Source organism: Pseudophryne corroboree, assembly GCF_028390025.1.
Source record: "Pseudophryne corroboree isolate aPseCor3 chromosome 3 unlocalized genomic scaffold, aPseCor3.hap2 SUPER_3_unloc_3, whole genome shotgun sequence".
Classification (NCBI taxonomy): Eukaryota; Metazoa; Chordata; class Amphibia; order Anura; family Myobatrachidae; genus Pseudophryne; species Pseudophryne corroboree.
This window is the reverse complement of record NW_026967519.1, coordinates 1729411-1753849: the sequence shown is the minus strand read 5'-3', so window position 1 is coordinate 1753849 and position 24439 is coordinate 1729411. Positions and strand designations below refer to the sequence as shown.

At 47.1% G+C, this 24439-nt stretch overlaps 1 protein-coding gene and 1 pseudogene across 1 annotated transcript in view; both read left to right on the top strand.

Annotated features, from left to right (window-relative positions):
- LOC134983951 (zinc finger protein 189-like) overlaps positions 1-24439 on the top strand; it is a 207351-nt gene that overhangs the window by 165170 nt on the left and 17742 nt on the right. The window lies entirely within an intron of this gene.
- LOC134984019 (5S ribosomal RNA) lies at positions 16262-16380 on the top strand (annotated as a pseudogene).

The window sequence follows — 24439 nt, the reverse complement described above, 5'->3', positions numbered from 1 at the left end:
ACCTGTGCCACAGTGATGGCGGCCAGACCACCAGCCTCTGGATCCTGTGTGGCATCCACTACAGGGAGGCTGCGTGTCTTCCCCGATCTACTGCGCAGAGGCAGGGGACCTGCTATGTCCACAGCAACTTGCTGCAAGGGTTCTCCTATGGGCAGAGGCCCAGAGACAACACAACCGCTGGAGTGCCCCGGCTGCCAACGCATGGCACCAGCCTTACAGTTGGTCTGGGCGTCATCCGACATTCCAGACCAGGGTAAGCACTGTGTCAGGCACTTCAGGGTACGGTCTGTCTCCGGGTTACTGTCCAAAGGGGTTTCGCTGGCAACCGGCACTGGTTGCGCAGGAACGTTCCCTGAGGGGACCAGTTGGACACATTCCCTATCTGGTCTATCCCCTCCCACTTTCCTGTCTACCCTGTACCTTAACCCTTCCCGCCAGGTCAAACTTCCTGCCCCAACCCTGTCAAGGCCGCTGCCAGAGTGGCGCCTCATGCCTTTCGGGGATGGGTCAGAGAGTTGAGCCTCCCTAAACTCCTGCCTGTGGCCCTCAATCTCTCCTAAATTGGGATACTCTACAGGGGGATCTAGGTGGGGACTACTAGGGTCAGTCTGGTAGGGGTCAGTCATGGAAAAGTCAGTGTGGTTTCTCATACTCACCGCTGGAGTTGGCAAACCACTTGGGTCAGGAGCATCATTGGGCACCCCCACAGGATCAAACGAGCTGGAGCCGACATCCTCTGCGTTGCTAGTGGACGTAGGCATACCAGAGGCAAAAGGCATGCGGGGTCGATGTGCCGATCTAGCCGCTGTAATATTTTCCTCTGGGCTGGTTGATGCTGTGGTTGGCTGTGCTGGCAGTTGTCTAGCAGCTGTAGTCTTTTCCTCTGGGCTGGGCTGTGCTGGAGCAGCTGATGTCAACGGTGGTTGTGGAACTTGACTCCAGGAAATGGCGCCAGCAAACGTGGTGACGATCCCACCACCCAGATCATTTCCTAGGACCACATCAGTTGGGAGACCATCCATGACGGCAACTTCTCGCAACTCTGGTCCAGCTCCCCAGTCCAGGTAGACTCTTGCCATGGGAACCTCTTTCTCTGTTCCATCTGCCAGGGTGACCGTGGCAGTGCGACCCTGCAATACTGCAGCAGGATCTATGAGGTGGGGGCTCACCACAGTGATTGAGGCCCCAGAGTCCCTTAGGCCTTCTCCCTGCAGGGGTCCCATGTGGACTGGCTGCAGGTGCCTCCACATGTTGTGTAGGGGCTGTTTGGCCATGCAGGTGACTCTCTCCGCAGAGGGCACCTGTCTCTCGCCACACTCCATCGGACTGACTGGAGGGGGGACAGTCTCTGTAGGCTCATCTCCTCTCGTCAAACAAGCGAGCCGGGTTCCAGCACTCGGATTTGGGGCACGAGTCTGGGGTGCTTGGGATGCAGGACAGTTCATCCTCAGATGTCCGATTTTCCCACAGTCGTAGCACTTCTTCTCCAGTCGTGGCACCGATGATCTCTGATCAGTTGCAGGGACGCTGCGGTGCGGTTGCTAGCCAAGAGCACCCGGGTTGGAAGATGCTTGTCTTTGGGGGTGATGAGCTGAAGAGGGGGGTCCCCTTGGTGGTGCAGTCTTTTGGAGCTGGCTGCTGGCTGGGCGCTTCTGCCCCTGTGGCCGAATTGCCACATACTTGTCTGCTAACTGGGCAGCCATCTTTAAACTGGGTGGCTCCCGATCTAGCACCCACTCCTTCACTTCTTGGGCGCACCTGCAGTAGAACTGCTCCCTGCAGATCAGGTCGATCAGTGCGTCCCATGTAGTGGCTTTAGAATCCTTCACCCACTTCACCACGTACTGCCGCAGCTGGGTGGCGAACTGCTCATGGGTGCTGCTAGGATTCTTGGGCAAGTCTCTGAACTTCTTCCTGTAAGACTCTGGAGTGATGAAGAATCGCTGGAGGAGGGCCTTCGCGACTTTGTCGTAGTTCCCACAGTCCTCCGTGGCCACTCCTCGATAGGCCTCCAAGGCCTCTCCATGCAGAGTGGGCACAAGGTGTCTCACCCACTCTGACTCGGGTAGATCGTGTAGTTTACAAGTCCTTTCAAAAACTTGCAAATGTCCATCAATGTCCCCATCACTGTCTGCAAACTTGGCAAACTGAATACGTCCTGATCTGTGTACAACAGCTGGCAACGGCTCCCGGGGTACCACGGCCTGTGATGCCCGGTCCGCATGCCACATCCGAATGACAAGCATGCGTTCTTGCTCCGTTGCCCTTTCCCCCAATTCCGCTAGCCGATCTGCTAGGGTATCCGGGCCGCCCCCCCTGGGACGTTGGGATCCTGGCCCTGCTAGGGATGGCTGGGAAACATGGCTGCTGTGAGAGAGGGCAGGGCTTGTGGATCTCACCGGTTCTGTACGAAGGTCCACTGGTGGGCCGTCCTCTGCGATGCTGACGCCGTCAGTGCTTTCCACCTCCGCCCGATGAGACTCCTCCCAGCTCCTGAGCGCCGCCTTCATGACGCTTCTGGACGCGTTGGAAGGGATATCCACACCCTTCTCCTGGCACACGATCTCCAGATCATCCTTGGACATTCCGCTGAATTCCGCCATCTTGTGCGTTCTCCTGCGCTGCAGTTACTCCTCTCCTGAGTAACTCGGCTTCTCCAATCAGGTGATGAAAAGCCGCCTGGGAATATCCCACCGCTATGCCAACAATTTCTGTGACAGGACGGTCCCGTACGAAAGCACTCGCCGCTTTCGCGTCCCGTCGGCTGCGCACAGAATGGAAGGTTAAGTCACACGAGACCTGACCACATAGGGGATTCCCGCTTACCGTCAGTAACCGCCTGTTACTGACTCCACCCACTGCGTTGTGGGCGGGTTTTGCTGCCACCACCAAACTCCTAACCTGCCGTGGCGTTTGGAACCACGGTTCTGCTCTGTATGTGCCGACGCACTGCCTTACCACACCTGTGTGGTGTTGACGAATCCCCACTAGCCACTTGCTAGGCCTCTACCGGTAGCTGGTGGAAGGCGGAGCTTGGAGACGTTAGGTGCTTCCCTGGACAGCCGGAGGACGGGGCTAGGTTTGGCCTAACCCTGTTGGTCACAAGATGAAGCAGTCTTCTTGAGGCAATGATGTTTATTTGCTCAATGATAATAACCTTTAAAAAGGCTCCTCCCTATTGCTAGGGGCAACAGCATACAATCAGATGTTTCAGCAGAATAAGATGGTACAATACACAATCCTATGGGCCAACTGCCCTCCTTTTATCCCTCTCCAAGACCCATTACCACAGGGGGTAAGCCCGCCCTGTGGTGTACAACCAATCAATGTTTACCCATGAGCTATGCATGCCTTGGTCACATGCACAGCTAACATTGTTTCCTATGGACAGTGGGGAGTGGTCGGTCTCCTTTGACTATCCCATCTTGGAGGATCAGGATACGCCCCGGTGCCGTTCAGTCTAGGCTGGGGGAAGGTTTCCCTCCTAAAACTGACTTCCAGAAACCTGCCCGGGACCCAGCCCACTGCCTGCAGCCTGGATTTGGGCTCCAGAGCTGGGCAGCCTGGCTCCCCGGTCCAGGTTTCTAGGCCACTACGGGTGATCTCCATGGAGCTCCAAGAAACCACTCAGCTTGTTTCATAGCTGAGCTGCTTCTCTTTCTCCCAGTGCCCCTTTGAAGTGTGAGGCTGGATGGGAAAACATTCCATTTTTGGGGAAAAGGTCTGGGAGAATCCATCAGCCTGCACAGCCAGGGATTCCCCCCTCCTGGGACACACAACCAAGTAAGTGCATTTACCTTTAAATACATCACATTTAAAACACACTGTACATTTACCTTTAAATATACACTGAGCCTGTGCCCTGCACAGACTCTACATACTCAGGCACTGCAGTGCCTTACAACACACTGTACTTTTTATTATTTTTTTAACACAATGTCTTGTTTTTTTTTTAACTACTGTGCCCAGCGACCAGCGCTGGGCTTCCCTAGCCCTGCAGCCTGGCTGCTAGGGCTCTCTCAGTGCTGGAGGTATGGGGCTGGCTTCCCCCATCCTCCAGCCTGCCTGCCTCTGGGGTCCAGGGAGCTGGCGCTCCCTGTCCCCCCAGTGGGGCACTCACTTTGTGGCCTCACCGCACGCAGCGGCGCACCCCCCTGTTCCGAAGCCCAGCGGCCCGGGACACTTGTCCCGGCCGCTGTGGCTCTGGCTCCTTTGCAGCGGTGAGGTGCCGGGAGCATAGCTCCCGGACCCCAGTGATCACCATCCTGCTCACCCCCCGCCGCTAGGGAACCGGCTAGCCCGGTCCCCCATGAGCGGCGCACTGCGGTGGCCTCGCCGCGCAGGGGGGCGGCTAGCCCGGTCCCCTGTATGCGGCGCTGAGATCGGTGTCTCGCCGCAGCGTCCGGCGGGGAGCCGGGCTGCGGCGCACCCCCCCCCCTTGCCAGCCAGCAGCCCGGGACGTCCGTCCCGGCTGCCGCGGCTGGCCACCTGTGATGGGCTGAGGCGCCGGGAGCAGAGCTCCCGGCCCCCAGCGGCAGCTCTCCCTTCTCCCCGGCGCGCACACAGTTGGTGCGCCCGGGGCTGCACTGACCGCTGCCGGGAGCGGAGCTCCCGGACCCCGGCGGTCAGCGGCTCCCCTCTCCCTCGGCGCGCACACACTGCTCAGCACGCCGGGGGGCTGTCCTCACTGCCGTGGTCTCCGGAGAGGTCCGGGACCACGGCACATCATAAAAATTAAATTTTTACATATTTTATAAACACGGCGCCTAGCGCCCACACTATGTTGAATATGGCGCCAAGCGCCCATTGTCCGGGATAATGGCGCCGGGCACTAGGGGTCAACCCCTTCAGTGCCGCGGCGGCCATTTTCCTCATGGCTGGAGCCTCTCCGGCCACACCCCCATTGTCCATTTCCAATAGTGTTGCAAGTCGCGATGCTGGCGGACATGATGTGTCATTATGGAATGGCGCATTGCGTCCTTCGCGTTGCATTTAACTCTCCCTATGTATTATTATATGTTAGTTAGATAACAAAGCAACAAAAAAGAACACCACAAAAGAAAGGAGTATCTTTACTCCTTGGCAAAAGCTTGCTGCAGATATAATGCCCACCAGCTCCTAGTAGTACGCTGATCACTCACTCGCTACTTACATCTAAGCTGTATTATGTCTTGAGAATTGTGGTGCTCCTTGTTACCTGTACTCCATTTCTGTTATTTATTTACTGTAATGTTAAGTTTTATCTCCCTGTACTGGCCTGTGTACGGTGCTGCGAAACACTTGTGGCGCCCTATATAAAAAAAAAAGTAATAATAATAATAATAATGTATATATATAGAGAGAGAGCGATATGGGAGGGGTTTGTCCTAACTCAGCTCTATATTGCAGTGTAAGTATAAAGTTGCATTTGTGGGCTACATGCAAAAGCAGCCAATGTTTACCCTGCACACAAACATAGGGGGTAATTCCAAGTTGATCGCAGCAGGAATTTTTTTAGCAGTTGGGCAAAACCATGGCCCTCATTCCGAGTTGTTCGCTCGGTATTTTTCATCGCATCGCAATGAAAATCCGCTTAGTACGCATGCGCAATATTCGCACTGCGACTGCGCCAAGTAATTTAACAATGAAGATAGTATTTTTACTCACGGCTTTTTCCTCGCTCCGGCGATCGTAATGTGATTGACAGGAAATGGGTGTTACTGGGCGGAAACACGGCGTTTTATGGGCGTGTGGCTGAAAACGCTACCGTTTCCGGAAAAAACGCAGGAGTGGCCGGAGAAACGGGGGAGTGTCTGGGCGAACGCTGGGTGTGTTTGTGACGTCAAACCAGGAACGACAAGCACTGAACTGATCGCACAGGCAGAGTAAGTGTGGAGCTACTCTAAAACTGCTAAGTAGTTTGTAATCGCAATATTGCGAATACATCGGTCGCAATTTTAAGATGCTAAGATACACTCCCAGTAGGCGGCGGCTTAGCGTGTGTAACTCTGCTAAATTCGCCTTGCGACCGATCAACTCGGAATGAGGGCCCATGTGCACTGCAGGGGGGGCAGATATAACATGTGCAGAGAGAGTTAGATTTGGGTGGGTTATTTTGTTTCTGTGCAGGGTAAATACTGGCTGCTTTATTTTTACACTGCAATTTAGATTGCAGATTGAACACACCCCACCCAAATCTAACTCTCTCTGCACATGTTACATCTGCCCCCCCTGCAGTGCACATGGTTTTGCCCAACTGCTACAAAATTTCCTGCTGCGATCAACTTGGAATTAACCCCATAGTTCATGTATTTGCTGCCCTTGCATTGCTACTTGGTTTGTACAACTTCTATAGAAATCTTGCTCAATTCATCTGCATCTTGGGGGTCATTCCGAGTTGTTCGCTCGCAAGCGGATTTTAGCAGATTTGCTCATGCTAAGCCGCCGCCTACTGGGAGTGAATCTTAGCATCTTAAAATTGCGAACGATGTATTCGCAATATTGCGATTACACACCTCGTAGCAGTTTCTGAGTAGCTCCAGACTTACTCGGCATCTGCGATCATTTCACTGCTTGTCGTTCCTGGTTTGACGTCACAAACACACCCAGCGTTCGCCCACACACTCCTCCGTTTCTCCAGCCACTCCTGCGTTTTTTCCGGAAACGGTAGCGTTTTTTTCCCACACGCCCATAAAACGGCCTGTTTCCGCCCAGTAACACCCATTTCCTGTCAATCACATTACGATCGCCAGAACGATGAAAAAGCCGTGAGTAAAAATCCTAACTGCATAGCAAATTTACTTGTCGCAGTGCGGACATTGCGCATGCGCATTAAGCGGAAAATCGCTGCAATGCGAAGATTTGTACCGAGCGAACAACTCGGAATGACCCCCCTTGTTTCCACGATGATGACACAAGCAAATGTACATTAATACATATCCGCCATGTCACTTTATTGTCTCTTCCCATTGTCTTCCATATGTGTCATTTCTAAATCTCTTAGTTAATGAATATCATGTGACAGAATCTTCTATGGCACCTTCAATATCATCCCCATTTCCTATACGCCTCACTGAGAGCTAAACCTCAAACTCCAAAACGAGATTTATACCCCCACAGGAGTACAAAGACAAGAGAAGGGAGGTGGATGGTTACCGGTTAATACTGTTACTGGTAACTGGATACTGGCCTTTACTATTATTGGTGGTTGTCCTTATCCGGTTGCTGGACATTGCTGTTTGTGATGGTTGTTTGCTGAACATTTCTGTACAAGGTTGTAACTGGTGGATAATGGTCATTAAGGTTACTGGTGGCTGGATAATGGTCATTACGGTTACTGGTGGCTGGATAATGGTAATTAAAGTTACTGGTGGCTGGATAATGGTAATTAAAGTTACTGGTGGCTGGATAATGGTCATTAAGGTTACTGGTGGCTGGATAATGGTCATTACGGTTACTGGTGGCAAGATAATGGTCATTACGGTTACTGGTGGCTGGATAATGGTAATTAAAGTTACTGGTGGCTGGCTAATGGTCATTATGGTTATTGGTGGCTGGATAATGGTTATTATGGTTACTGGTGGCTGCCTAGTGGTCATTACGGTTACAGGTGGCTGGATAATGGTCATTATGGTTACTTGTGGCTGGATAATGGTCATCACGGTTACTGGTGGCTGGATAATGGTAATTAAAGTCACTGGTGGCTGGATAATGGTCATTATGGTTATTGGTGGCTGGCTAATGGTCATTATGGTTATTGGTGGCTGGATAATGGTTATTATGGTTACTGGTGGCTGCCTAGTGGTCATTACGGTTACTGGTGGCTGGATAATGGTCATTACGGTTACTGATGGCTGGCTAGTGGTCATTACGGTTACTGGTGACTGGATACTGGTCATTACGGTTACAGGTGGCTGGATAATGGTCATTACGGTTACTGGTGGCTTGATAATGGTCATTAAGGTTACTGGTGGCTGGATAATGGTCATTACGGTTACTGGTGGCTGGATAATGGTCATTAAGGTTACTGGTGGCTGGATAATGGTCATTACGGTTACTGGTGGCTGGATAATGGTCATTATGGTTACTGGTGGCTGGATAGTGGTCATTAAGGTTACTGGTGGCTGGATAATGGTCATTAAGGTTACTGGTGGCTGGATAATGGTCATTACGGTTACTGGTGGCTGGATAATGGTCATTACGGTTACTGGTGGCTGGATAATGGTCATTACGGTTAATGGTGGCTGGATAATGGTCATTAAGGTTACTGGTGGCTGGATAATGGTAATTACGGTTACTGGTGGCTGGATAATGGTCATTACGGTTACTGGTGGCTGGATAATGGTCATTACGGTTACTGGTGGCTGGATAATGGTCATTAAGGTTACTGGTGGCTGGATAATGGTCATTACGGTTACTGGTGGCTGGATAATGGTCATTAAGGTTACTGGTGGCTGGATAATGGTCATTACGGTTACTGGTGGCTGGATAATGGTCATTAATGTTACTGGTGGCTGGATAATGGTCATTACGGTTACTGGTGGCTGGATAATGGTCATAACGGTTACTGGTGGCTGGATAATGGTCATTACGGTTACTGGTGGCTAGATAATGGTCATTAAGGTTACTGGTGGCTGGATAATGGTCATTAGGCTGGATAATGGTCATTAAGGTTACTGGTGGCTGGATAATGGTCATTACGGTTACTGGTGGCTGGATAATGGTCATTAAGGTTACTGGTGGCTGGATAATGGTCATTACGGTTACTGGTGGCTGGATAATGGTCATTACGGTTACTGGTGGTTGGATAATGGTCATTACGGTTACTGGTGGCTGGATAATGGTCATTACGGTTACTGGTGGCTGGATAATGGTCATAACGGTTACTGGTGGCTGGATAATGGTCATTACGGTTACTGGTGGCTAGATAATGGTCATTAAGGTTACTGGTGGCTGGATAATGGTCATTAGGCTGGATAATGGTCATTAAGGTTACTGGTGGCTGGATAATGGTCATTACGGTTACTGGTGGCTGGATAATGGTCATTAAGGTTACTGGTGGCTGGATAATGGTCATTACGGTTACTGGTGGCTGGATAATGGTCATTACGGTTACTGGTGGTTGGATAATGGTCATTACGGTTACTGGTGGCTGGATAATGGTCATTATGGTTACTGGTGGCTGGATAATGGTCATTAAGGTTACTGGTGGCTGGATGATGGTCATTACGGTTACTGGTGGCTGGATGATGGTCATTAAGGTTACTGGTGGCTGGATAATGGTCATTACGGTTACTGGTGGCTGGATAATGGTCATTAAGGTTACTGGTGGCTGGATAATGGTCATTACGGTTACTGGTGGCTGGATAATGGTCATTACGGTTACTGGTGGCTGGATAATGGTCATTACGGTTACTGGTGGCTGGATAATGGTCATTACGGTTACTGGTGGCTGGATAATGGTCATTAAGGTTACTGGTGGCTGGATAATGGTCATTAAGGTTACTGGTGGCTGGATAATGGTCATTACGGTTACTGGTGGCTGGATAATGGTCATTAAGGTTACTGGTGGCTGGATAATGGTCATTAAGGTTACTGGTGGCTGGATAATGGTCATTACGGTTACTGGTGGCTGGATAATGGTCATTACGGTTACTGGTGGCTGGATAATGGTCATTATGGTTACTGGTGGCTAGATAATGGTCATTATGGTTACTGGTGGCTGGATAATGGTCATTACGGTTACTGGTGGCTAGATAATGGTCATTATGGTTACTGGTGGCTGGATAATGGTCATTATGGTTACTGGTGGCTAGATAATGGTCATTATGGTTACTGGTGGCTGGATAATGGTAATTATGGTTACTGGTGGCTGGGGATCGGTATGAAATACCTCCAATCAAAATCCCGACGGTCAAAATCCCGACAGCAATTGACCAATGGTCAAAATCCCGACAAGGTCAAAATACCGACATTTAAAATACCGACAAGGTCAAAATACCGACATGTAAAATGCCGACAGGTCAAAATACCGACATGCTATTTTCATTGTTTTTGTGTGTGTATGTAGACATAGGTCGACATGGACATCATATAAGTGTACCGCGTCCCCTGACATGGCTCGCTGTGCTCGCCATGCTTCGGGCACGGTGCCACGCTGCGCTCAGCACACTATTATATTCCCCCTCCATGTCCACTGGGATGGTAAAGTATGAACAAGTCGGTTTCAATGAAAAAATCATGAAAAACTCATATCGGCATTTTGACCTGTCTGCATTTTACATGTCGGTATTTTGACCTTGCCGGTATTTTAAATGTCGGTATTTTGTCCATGTCGGGATTTTGATCTTGTCAGGATTTTGACCGTCGGTCAATTGCTGTCGGGATTTCGACCGTCGGGATTTTGATTGGAGGTAAATTGACTGCATCCCGGTGGCTGGATAATGGACATAACTTACTGGCGGTTGGCTACTGATCATAACACTGAACATGGTTTTTAGGTGTCGCTTGTTGTATTCTTTATCATTATAGATAAAATATAAATATCACTGTCAAACTGTGTTTAGTTAGCTGTTTACTGTTTGTTGTTATTGTAAGATGTGCATCTGTTGCAGGAGAACGGGCCATTCATCAGTCAGTAGGGTTGTGGTCTGAGTATCCCTTATCTTTCGTCTTGTTAGATACCGGGTCTCCACCATTTTGCTACTTCAGGGCAGGGGGCTGTTTATCTTTAAGCCATTGCCATTTGTAAATCTTCCCCCCCCCCCCCCCCCCCCCCCTTTCCCTTCATCCCATGTGTAACTACTCAACTGTAGAATTTACTTGTTTTTTTGTAGTTTGATTTTTCCACATTACGGGATATTATCAGCTGAAGTGTCTTGATGTCCATTCCCTTTTGCAAGAGGTATACGTACACACGTCAATTGATCCATTAAGGATGGACAAAGACAGGAATGAGAACACTGAGAGAATATTAAACCTCAGCCTGGAGATTATCTACCTGCTGACTGGGGAGGTGAGGGAGTCTGGGAGTGACATCACTCTTATCTCTATTACTAACACAGGGACCTGAATGGAGAGGTGAGGGAGTCTGGGAATGTCACAGTGATGTCACTCTTATCTCTATTACTAACACAGGTAGCTGACTGGCAAGGTGAGGGAGTCTGGGAGTGTCACAGTGACATCACTCTTATCTCTGTCACTAACGCAGGGACCTGACTGGAGAGGTGAGGGAGTCTGGGAGTGTCACAGTGACATCACTCTTGTCTCTTACTAACACAGGGACCTGACTGGGCAGGTGAGGGAGTCTGGGAGTGTCACAGTGACATCACTCTTATCTCTATTACTAACACAGAGTCCTGACTGGGGAGGTGAAGGGGGCTGGGAGTGTCACAGTGACATGACTCTTGTCTCTTACTAACACAGGGACCTGACTGGGCAGGTGAGGGAGTCTGGGAGTGTCACAGTGACATCACTCTTATCTCTATTACTAACACAGAGACCTGACTGTGGAGGTGAGGGGGGCTGGGAGTGTAACAGTGACATCACTCTTGTCTCTATTACTAGCACAGGAACCTGACTGGGAAGGTGTGGGAGTCTGGGAGCATCACAGTGACATTACTTTTATCTCTGTTACTAACACAGGAACCTGACTGGGGAGGTGAGAGGGTCTGGGAATGTCACAGTGACATCACTTTTATCTCTATTACTGACACAGGGACCGGACTGGGGAGGTGAGGGAGTCTGGGGGTGTCACAGTGACATCACTTTTATCTCTATTACTAATACCCCTTTCACACAGCAGAAATAACCCGGTATCAACTCGGTATATTACCAGGTCAACACGGGTCGCTGTGTGGTGTGAAAGGGCCCATAGTGAATTCTCGGGTTGCCTGACCCGTTAATTCAACCCGGGAATAAAGCAGTGTTATTCCTAGGTTGAAAACCGGGTCAATGGCAGTGTGAACGGGTTGCCGAGGCGATGCGACCCGGGATCCATTCACTACATAGGGAGAGGCGGCGTGGAGGTGAGCTCATCTCCCAGCGCCGCCTCCACCCCGATGCTGGCTCCGCCTCCACTGCTATGGCAACCTGACCTGGCATATTGCCGGGTCAGCGAGCCAGTTGTTAGGTTCAAATGCCGGGTCCCACCCGGTAAAGACCCGTTTCCAATTACCGAGTGGGACCCGGCATTTGTGATGTGAAAGGGGAATAACACAGGGACCTGACTGAGAAGGTGAGGGAGTCTGGGAGTGTCACAGTGACATCACTCATATTCATATTACTAACACAGGGACTTGACTGGGGAGGTGAGATAGTCTGGGAGTGTCACAGTGACGTCATTCTTATCTCTGTTACTAACAACACAGGGACCTGACTGGGGAGGTGAGGGAGCCTGGGAGTGTCACAGTGACATCATTCTTATCTCTGTTACTAACAACACAGGGACCTGACTGGGGAGGTGAGGGAGTCTGGGAGTGTCACAGTGATATGGATGTACTTATGTCCTGGCAGAGTCATGTGATTGTGTTTAACTTTCAGTGCTATGATGTTCATTCTTGTCTCTCAATATGTAGGATTATATAATTGTGAAGAAGACATCTGGCGAGCGCCTGACACCCAGTAACAGCCCTCGTATATTAGGTGGTTTGCGCAGGATTCAGTACCCCATCATGAAATCACAACCATTGATACATGAGAGACACAATGACCAGAAGATCCTGGATCTCACCAACAAGATCATTCAGCTGCTGACTGGAGAGGTGACTGCTGGGAATGGGACATTATACAGTAACTCTAGGGGATGTGTCTGGGTGATGACTGTATCATTGTGTGTGTCAGGTTCCTATAAGGTATGAGGATGTCACAGTCTATTTCTCCAAGCAGGAATGGGATCATTTAGAAGGACACAGGGGTCAATACAAGGACGTGATGATGGAGAAACACCAGCCCCGCACACCATTGGGTAAGAGGAGACTGTCATTAATGTAAAGGAGAGAAAAGATAAACACTCTTTTCAGTCACTGTGTTTCCTACAGATGGATCCAGTCTCAGAAATACCCCAGAGAGATGTCCCCGTCCTCTTTATTCTCAAGAGGAAAAACACAATACCACAAAGGATTATCAGGTAGATGGAATTGTGGGTAAGGAGGGTGATCTCACCAAATATCAAAGCACAAAATGTACATTACACTATATGATCTTTAGAGAGGCTGTGTTGGTGTTATATACAGTTATGTCCAAATATATTTGGACTGTGACATAGTTTTTGTCATTTTAGCTGTTTACCAAAAGTTACAGGTATATAACCTCAGCAAAGTCAAAGCGCTGAAGGTTGTCATTCACTCATTACTACACCCGGGTGTCATTATTCCTGTCTCGATGTCTCAACAGGGGAAGGAGTTCTATTCTACACTCTTTGGTTCAGAAACCCAATGGGTCCTACCGTGCCATTCTAAATCTAAAGTTACTGAACAAATACTTCAAGATGCCCAGGTTCCGTATGGAAACTCTCTGTTCCATTGTCCTGGCTAAACGGCCTGGGGATTTTATGGTCTCCCTGGATATACAGGATGCGTACCTCCATGTACCTATAGCACCCTGTCATCAACAGTATCTCCGTTTTGCTGTCCTCCATCAGTAGTTCCAGTTCCAGGCCCTACCCTTCTGACTTTCCACAGTCCCCAGGGTATTCACCAAACTAATGTCGGTGATGGCTGCTCATCTTTGACGGCAGGGGATTCGGATACTCCCTTACCTGGATGTCCTCCTTCTACCTACACATTCTAAAGAGGTCCTACACCATCATCTCCAGGTGACAATGTCATTCCTTCAGAGTCAGGGATGGCTGATCAACTGAGTCAAGTTCTCTCATCTCGTCTCAGAGGATGCTCCATCTCGGAGCTCTGCTGGATGCTCACGTGCAACGCGTCTTTCTTCCCTAGGACAAGATTGCAGCACTACAATTGCGCATCCGCAATCTACTTCACAGTCGACGGGTCTCTATCCACTCAGCAATGCACACCCTGGGATCAATGGTATCCACCTTCGACATTGTAGAATACACCCAATTCCACTCCAGCTCTCTACATCGCCTGATACTGACGAGGTGGAACGGAGAAGCCAAGCAGATCAAATCTCAAAAATGGTAATGCCTCAGGATGTTCGGACGTCCCTCTTGTGGTGGCTACACACCTCCATCCTGGAGAAGGGTTGTCCATTCTGGGTTCCACACTGGACACTTTTCACCATGGATGCCAGCCTCCGGAGGTGGGGAGCTGCCACGGGCAGTACTCCATTCAGGGACCTTGGTCTCTAACAAATTGAGATCTTCCAATCAATGTACCAGGCCCTTCAAATGGGTCAGGACCTTATTCAAGGTTCCCCTTTGAAAGTCCAGTCAGACAGCTCCACGGCAGTGGCTTATATCAATCAACAAGGAGATATTCGCAGCGTGGCAGCGATGCAGGAAGTAACACGGATTTTCACCTGGACAGAACTCCATCTTCCGCCTATCTCCGCGATCTTCATTCCAGGTATCCTCAGTTGGGAAGCAGACTTCCTCAGTCGACAGGACGTACACGCCTGAGAGTGGTCTCTACACCCAGGTGTCTTTCAACTTCTGGTACACAAATGGGGTCCTCCAGACGTTGACCTCATGGCCTCCAGACACAACCACAAGGTACCAGTGTACGGGGCCAGGACACGAGATTCGGACGCAAGCTTCCTGGATGCACTAACAGTCCTGTGGACCTTTTATCTGGGTTATCTCTTCCCTCCAGTATCTCTACTTCCCAAACTCAAAGAGGAAGATGGCACGATCATCTTAGTGGCTCCGGCATGGCCCAGACGCCACTGTTTCACGGATCTCCAGGGTCTCTCCATAAACGAGCCCTTCCCACTTCCTCTTCGACCGGATCTTCTATCACAAGGTCCCTGTCTACACGCAGACCTAGCTCGCTTGTCTTTGACGGCGTGGCTTGAGTCATCCCTCATAAGGGATAAGGAATTTTCCATTGCGGTTATTCAGACTATGCTTCATACTCGCAAACCAGCATCAGCTCGCATTTATTACCAGATCTGGCACTCCTACTTTCGCGATGGGTGATAGGTGAAAGTCAGGGGAGACGGAGGGCACAGGCAGGGGCCAGATAACGTCCGAGGTTCTGGTCAGCCAAAAGGACAGTGGTTGTGTCGGAATACGCGTTTCACCCGTCCGCCGGGCTTGATCACTGCCTGTGCCCTCCGTCTCCCCTGACTTTCACCTATCACCCATCGCGATTGACTGCAGCGGACGTCTGACGGCGGCTTGTGTCCGACAGGACACCATCGGACCGGCGGATCCTGAACTCCCCCCATCATTCGAGATGTCCGGGGCGCATAGAAGACTGACAGCACCTTTTTGAGAGGAGACGGGTGTCAAGACCCTAGAAGGGGCGATTCTACCCCATTTCGGCGCGGGTAATATCAACTCTCTTTTCCCACTTATCCATAGTAATTTTACGACACAGTGTATATTGGGAGTTACAGGCCCGCAGCAGTTTAATATGTTTTTCTCATTTGCTCCTGCGAGCACTTACCACTATCACTCTGCTATCATACATTTTATATACTAGACGGACTTTGTGCTAATAGGTACTTGCCTGCCTTAGCAGTTATATAAATACCTGCAATATTCATGTATTGTATTATAATGTTGCATTTCCATTTTTCTGCGTGTGATGATATTGGCAGTGATCCAATCTAAAAACCTCGATAGATCCTCCCCAGTCTGGACATATCATTGCAACTCAGTTACAACCTCACTGCTATTTAGGTATATCCTTTTGGGGTATTGACAACCTGCAGTGGATACTTTTGTAACAGTTACACTCTAGGTGCAATTCAGCTACAACCTCATTGCTACTTTTAAGTACCAATAATTCATATTGGATACTTTCTCATAGCTGGTACTCTGTTATTAATTTTTTCTCCTTTGTCTCTGCTTTGGCATTTCAGGCACCCTGTATTTAGGCAACTTTTTCCAATGATAATGTAACTATTCCAGTTCATTTTACTATTGCCGTATCTGGATTTAAACCCCATCAGACCTTTCACTATCTACTTATTTTTCTCTCAATCCTTATTTTCGTGGACTCTCACCAGTGATTCAGGGTCGCGTCCCTGTCTAACATTGGCAGCAGATCCATCTAATTTCCTCTATGTCTGGTATCTGTCCTGAATAACTTTGTAAATTCGTGAACTCTCATCAGTGATTCCAGAGCTTCGTAATATTGGTCATTTCCTCTACTATCATACCACACTGGAGACGCCCGAAACCGTCCGATCTCGGAAGCTAATCAGTGTTGGGCTGGGTTAGTACTCAAGTGGGTGACCATTGAGGAATACTCAGTGTAGTAGAGCTCATTGATTGAGCCCATATAGTGTCTAACACTGACAGCAGATTCACACTGCTCTCCAACTTCCACTCTTTGCCTTTCCCCCTTCCGCCCCCTCCACCCTTATCTTCTTTGGCAGGAGACAAGACAGTGACATTTATACTACTCTTAAGTACCACCAGTATCCAGACTATATTACAGGGGAATGCATAACAGTAATTGGCTTATTAGCACAATATACCATTGAATATATAACGTCTAGAATTTCCTTCCGGCAGCCAAAATCCAGTTTTTCATTTCATATCAGCACATGGTGCTATTTCGAATATTTTGTTAAGTATTTGACCATCATTATCTTCTTGATGAACCACTAATTGTCTTAATTGTGTAGAAATTATTTTGTTGAATTATTAAAATTTGTATTTTTATCTACTTTGACTATTTTCTATATTTATGTAAAGTAAAGAGTGCGCCCACAAAAGAGTCTTCTTCTCTTCCCATTGTCTACGTTTCCCTACTGACTCAGGGTGCACCACCAAACAATATCAGAATTAGAAAACAGCGTTTTCTTGCAATTACCTGATTTTGGTCTAGAAAATTAACTTTCTATACTCAATATTTCCTGTGCGGTATTCCCTCCCCTCATCATTAGGCTTAATGTCAGATAGTTTCCACTCGTTTGTGTATTAGTGATAACCTGGCTTAACTTGACCCCTCATTAGGGAAGAGAGGGACTGGGTACCAACTTGTGGGAGGAACCTTACCTCACACCAAGACTGATGAAAAACAAATTGATTTCCTCTACCATCCAATCTGGGGAACACTGCTAGATGCTGGGTTTAGAGGGGATGGCATGGAGCAGGCACTAAATAGTTAACAAAATGTCTAAAAATAAACCACTGCCAAGTAATATCCAAGGCTTTTAATCAACTCCTGGAAATCTAATTAGCAAAAGAAGTGTATTGGGTCAGTGGACTAATTCTCCCATTGGTTTTGCACATGGCCCTAGAATCTCCATAATCTTGGTCAGTCTACTCAGCCACCTGGTTCTGATGCTCAGCTGTCCCCCATTCTACTCACACCAATCAGCCAGACGGCAGCCTTAGGGGGACATGCATCCAAACTTCTATAAGGTAGAGAAGATGCCCATATCAACCAATAGCTTCTAGCTATCGGTTTATAGAAGGTACTTGAAAAATGCTAGCTAGAAGGTGGTTGCTTCTCTGCTTGGCCAACTTCTGTTATCTTTAACAGGTTTGATACATTTCACCCTTACTCTCAAACATCTGTTTACCTAAATTTTCCAGTGTCCTCATTTTTCACCCCTCCCCCCCAAAAAAGCCACTTAACTCAGTGTAAGTCCATTCAGTTGGGCACCATGGCGGATGGGGTCTATCAAAACTTGTAGAGAGATAAAGTACCAACCAATCAGCTTCTGTCATGTTACGGGCAATGTTTGAAAAATGACATGAGTTGATTGGTTGGTACTTTATCCAAGGTTTGATACATCTCCCCTATGCATGTGTGTTGGCCTTCCATTAACTAAAGCAATTTGAGTTTAGCTAGACCAGGAATTGGCATTGAGGCAAGCTCACTCCTCGGTCCCCCAACTGGGATGAGACCTGAGGACACTAAGACAGTTTAATGCACTGTTTAAGCCCCGTTGAATGCTATGCATGAAAACATCTATAAAACCTTTTCCATGTGTTTCCATGCAGTTTGCTCAATTTTTTTTTGTCTTGAGCAAAGGGGTCATCTCTCAATACAGTGTTAGAAAATTATATTTTATTTAATCACAGTTCGTTAGGGCAGACATTCAATGCATTGTTATTATTTTGATGTTTCCTTAGGCCAATGATATGATTATTGTTAAAGTAGAGGCTGTGGATGAAGAACATCTCTATGGGAGAAGTGTTCCGCAGTGTAAAGAGGAAGAAATCCCTACAGATATCTGCACAGGTGAGTAAACGTTGCGATTCTGACATAACAGCATAAAGAAAGACTGGCTATGTAAAACAAAATGATCTAATAGTGATATAAAAATTATGTTTGCATAGCTTCGATTAAGAATGTTGAAACCCAAACAATTTTAAAGCAGCATGGAGAATCCCATCAAATCTGCAGCCCTCAGATTGATTCATGCATCACCTTCAAGAAAAATCTTCAGATTGAGGAGACTGGGGCACATCGCTTTGTCATCCACCAGAGAGATAAAAAAGAATATAATCAAGGTACTATCTTCTTATGGGTCTTTGGTTCCAGTTGATGCGAAATTTAGACTGTAGATGGGAGTAATACTCTAGTTAGAACACCACATGTAGACTGTAGATGGTAGTAATACTCTAGTTAGAATGCCACATGTAGACTGTAGATGGGCGTAATACTGTATTTAGTACACCACATGTAGACTGTAGATGGGAGTAATACCCTAGATAGAACACCACATGTAGACTGTAGATGGGAGTAATACTCTAGTTAGAACGCTACATGTAGACTGTAGATGGGAGTAATACTCTAATTAGAACACCACATGTAGTGTATGCATTTTAAAGATGTATTCTGCTCATACAACAGAACAATGTACATTATACCCTATGAATGTACAAATATTTATATTGTCTGTCTCAATTCAACATTACCTTATTTTGGTAGACATTATTTTTTTATCTCTGTTTTATTTTCAATAGTACTTTTGGACAGCAAACATTACTTCTTCTTTGCCTTAGGATGGAAAATGTTAATGTCCTGTTTTGTCATTTATGTTATGTATAATTTTAATCTTGATTTACCCATAAATGTTAGATAATTATTTTGTTTTATCTCAAAATTTATTGAAATAGTCGACACAAAATATAGCAATGTTACAAAAGAAGACAAGTAAGCCACATATACATTACAAATGGAAGCATAGTTTATTTTGAGATTTGAATAAAGAATCATAGTGCTTACAGAGAAGTATATGTAACGGATCTTTAGAGATCGATAGGCCAAGTAATCTGGAGACCAGCGACAATACTTCATCCCAGAACCTGGATATCAAGGGACACTCCCACCAGATATGAAAGTACGAACCAACGTGTCCATATAGTCTCCAACAAAAATTTGGAGAACCATGGAATATACGGGAGATCTTATCAGGAGTCAAATACCATCGAGAATACACTTTAAATGAATTTTCTGGAAAATTAGTGTTAATGGAGGATTTATTTACATACTGCCTCAAATCAGACCATTCATTGCCCTTCAGGTTCAAACCCAAGTCCCGCTCCCAGGATAGTTCAAATTTCTCTTTAACCTCAAGAGGTGAGGGAGCAATCAGTGAGTATAATATAGAAATAGACCCTTGCAACTTGGGCTGTAAATACAACGATGTTCAAATGATATGGGGCTTCTAATTTATCTGATTTGCACAGGGAGCGGACGAAGCTATTGATTTGTAAATACGCAAAATGGAGAGAAACAGGAATATTAGATTGTTCGCTTAGTGACTTAAAGTCTTAAGGTACAAATTCCCCTTGGATGTGTCTGATAAAGGGGCATTAAGTCGGCATTGTAAGGGTTCTCTACTGTAAGAGCGGTTAAACTGGAATTCATACCACATGAGGTGGTGATGACTGATACGCTAACATTTTTTTAAAGTAGAAATCATTATGGAGGCACAGAGTTCCTCATTTTATCTGCCGTTACAGTAAATAACTCTTTCATATGCTAGCTTTCACAAGCGATGTCACCTTGTCCTGGTATGGCCCTTTGTACAAAAAGTTTACTTTTTCTCTTTATTAGACAAACTCTGTTTTTGTAAACCCCTTTTTTATTATAACCCTTCCATGCCCTTTTTACATAGGCTTTCGGTCCCAGAACCCTCTGTATTTTCTTCTTACCGGGAGGTGCCCAAACCTGTAGGCCATATAAGACACATTGACTAGCTAGTGACGTACATTGGGCTTAAGTTATGTTTGTACGCAATGGAGTGATTGTCAGCAAATTGCGCATGTACTGCGATTGCAAGGCACATGCGCGAGGGTGCCGCTGCGATCCCGCTCGCACTGAGAACTTTGACGCAGAGTGATTGAAAGGAAGTGGCCGTTTGGAGGAGTTAATGGGGACTTTAAGGGGAGTTGTTGGGAAAACGCATATAAATTTCTTGATGATTTACGAATATAATATAAATATAAATTTATATTAATTCATTACGACATTTTACAGGCTCTATATCCGATGGGGGATATTTAAGTTGTGGGTGGAATAGAGTACAGAAAAGGGCAATTGTACAGCACAATGGACTATGCTTGTGCTATATAAGTAAACGTTACTATTTAAATAAGAGGGGAGAGATGAGAAAATGATACATAAGGGGGATGTATGTACAAAAAAACCCAAAAGCAGTAAAAAGTCTATAATAATAAAAATATAAAGAGACCGTAACATAGACCTGAAAATGACTGTAAACTTGGTGGGATATAGGTTACGGCTAGATTAGGCCTAAATCTAGTACTCTTGTCTTGCGTATCAGAACTTGATCCAAAGACTAGAACACCCTCCTATAATGTCTATCGTAGATTAAATACTTTATGTCACCGTATTCTCCATAAAATACCCTGCTATGTGTTACAAGATTAGATGGTGATTTACTGTATATGTAGAGCATGGGACCTGATCTTACAGTTTGTGCTCCTAATTTCTCTGACGTCCTAAGTGGATGCTGGGGACTCCGTCAGGACCATGGGGATTAGCGGCTCCGCAGGAGACAGGGCACAAAACTAAAGCTTTAGGATCAGGTGGTGTGTACTGGCTCCTCCCCCTATGACCCTCCTCCAAGCCTCAGTTAGGTTTTTGTGCCCGTCCGAGCAGGGTGCAATCTAGGTGGCTCTCTTAAGGAGCTGCTTAGAAAAAGTTTTTAGGTTTCTTATTTTCAGTGAGTCCTGCTGGCAACAGGCTCACTGCATCGAGGGACTTAGGGGAGAGAAGTTCAACTCACCTGCGTGCAGGATGGATTGGCTTCTTAGGCTACTGGACACCATTAGCTCCAGAGGGAGTCGGAACACAGGTCTCACCCTGGGGTTCGTCCCGGAGCCGCGCCGCCGACCCCCCTTGCAGATGCTGAAGATTGAAGGTAGAGATGAGCGGGTTCGGTTTCTCTGAATCCGAACCCGCACGAACTTCATGTTTTTTTTCACGGGTCCGAGCGACTCGGATCTTCCCGCCTTGCTCGGTTAACCCGAGCGCGCCCGAACGTCATCATGACGCTGTCGGATTCTCGCGAGACTCGGATTCTATATAAGGAGCCGCGCGTCGCCGCCATTTTCACACGTGCATTGAGATTGATAGGGAGAGGACGTGGCTGGCGTCCTCTCCATTTAGATTAGGAGAGAGAGAGAGAGAGATTGACCTGAGGCTGATACTGTAGAAGAGAGTGCAGAGTTTAGTGACTGACCACAGTGACCACCAGCAGTGCAGTTGTTTTATTTAATATATCCATTCTCTGCCTGAAAAAAACGGTACACACAGTGACTCAGTCACATACCATATCTGTGTGCACTGCTCAGCCCAGTGTGCTGCATGCCTGCATCATCTATGTATATATTATATATCTGACTGTGCTCAGCTCACACAGCTTATAATTGTGGGGGAGACTGGGGAGCACTGCAGTGCCAGTTATAGGTTATAGCAGGAGCCAGGAGTACAAGACAGTCACATACCATATCTGTGTGCACTGCTCAGCCCAGTGTGCTGCATCATCTATGTATATATTATATATCTGACTGTGCTCAGCTCACACAGCTTATAATTGTGGGGGAGACTGGGGAGCACTGCAGTGCCAGTTATAGGTTATAGCAGGAGCCAGGAGTACATATTATATTAAAATTAAACAGTGCACACTTTTGCTGCAGGAGTGCCACTGCCAGTGTGACTGACCAGTGACCTGACCACACTGACCACCAGTATAGTTAGTAGTATACTATATTGTGATTGCCTGAAAAAGTTAAACACTCGTCGTGTGACTTCACTTGTGTGGTGTTTTTTTTTTTATTCTATAAAAAACTCATTCTGCTGACAGACAGTGTCCAGCAGGTCCGTCATTATATAATATATATACCTGTCCGGCTGCAGTAGTGATATATATATATTTTTTATATCATTATTTATCATCCAGTCGCAGCAGACACAGTACGGTAGTTCACGGCTGTAGCTACCTCTGTGTCGGCACTCGGCAGTCCATCCATAATTGTATACCACCTACCCGTGGTTTTTTTTTCTTTCTTCTTTATACATACATACTACTACATCTCTTTATCAACCAGTCTATATTAGCAGCAGACACAGTACAGTACGGTAGTTCACGGCTGTGGCTACCTCTGTGTCGGCACTCGGCAGTCCGTCCATAATTGTATACCACCTAACCGTGGTTTTTTTTTCTTTCTTCTTCATACATACATACTACGACATCTCTTTATCAACCAGTCTATATTAGCAGCAGACACAGTACAGTACGGTAGTTCACGGCTGTGGCTACCTCTGTGTCGGCACTCGGCAGTCCGTCCATAATTGTATACCACCTACCCGTGGTTTTTTTTTCTTTCTTCTTTATACATACATACTACTACATCTCTTTATCAACCAGTCTATATTAGCAGCAGACACAGTACAGTACGGTAGTTCACGGCTGTGGCTACCTCTGTGTCGGCACTCCGTCCATAATTGTATACCACCTACCCGTGGTTTTTTTTTCTTTCTTCTTCATACATACATACTACGACATCTCTTTATCAACCAGTCTATATTAGCAGCAGACACAGTACAGTACGGTAGTTCACGGCTGTGGCTACCTCTGTGTCGGCACTCGGCAGTCCGTCCATAATTGTATACCACCTAACCGTGGTTTTTTTTTCTTTCTTCTTCATACATACATACTACGACATCTCTTTATCAACCAGTCTATATTAGCAGCAGACACAGTACGGTAGTTCACGGCTGTAGCTACCTCTGTGTCGGCACTCGGCAGTCCGTCCATAATTGTATACTAGTATCCATCCATCTCCATTGTTTACCTGAGGTGCCTTTTAGTTGTGCCTATTAAAATATGGAGAACAAAAATGTTGAGGTTCCAAAATTAGGGAAAGATCAAGATCCACTTCCATCTCGTGCTGAAGCTGCTGCCACTAGTCATGGCCGAGACGATGAAATGCCAGCAACGTCGTCTGCCAAGGCCGATGCCCAATGTCATAGTACAGAGCATGTCAAATCCAAAACACCAAATATCAGTAAAAAAAGGACTCCAAAACCTAAAAATAAAATTGTCGGAGGAGAAGCGTAAACTTGCCAATATGCCATTTACCACACGGAGTGGCAAGGAACGGCTGAGGCCCTGGCCTATGTTCATGGCTAGTGGTTCAGCTTCACATGAGGATGGAGGCACTCAGCCTCTCGCTAGAAAAATGAAAAGACTCAAGCTGGCAAAAGCAGTAGCACCGCAAAGAACTGTGCGTTCTTCGAAATCCCAAATCCACAAGGAGAGTCCAATTGTGTCGGTTGCGATGCCTGACCTTCCCAACACTGGACGTGAAGAGCATGCGCCTTCCACCATTTGCACGCCCCCTGCAAGTGCTGGAAGGAGCACCCGCAGTCCAGTTCCTGATAGTCAGATTGAAGATGTCAGTGTTGAAGTACACCAGGATGAGGAGGATATGGGTGTTGCTGGCGCTGGGGAGGAAATTGACCAGGAGGATTCTGATGGTGAGGTGGTTTGTTTAAGTCAGGCACCCGGGGAGACACCTGTTGTCCGTGGGAGGAATATGGCCGTTGACATGCCTGGTGAAAATACCAAAAAAATCAGCTCTTCGGTGTGGAACTATTTCAACAGAAATGCGGACAACAGGTGTCAAGCCGTGTGTTCCCTTTGTCAAGCTGTAATAAGTAGGGGTAAGGACGTTAACCACCTCGGAACATCCTCCCTTATACGTCACCTGCAGCGCATTCATAATAAGTCAGTGACAAGTTCAAAAACTTTGGGTGACAGCGGAAGCAGTCCACTGACCAGTAAATCCCTTCCTCTTGTAACCAAGCTCACGCAAACCACCCCACCA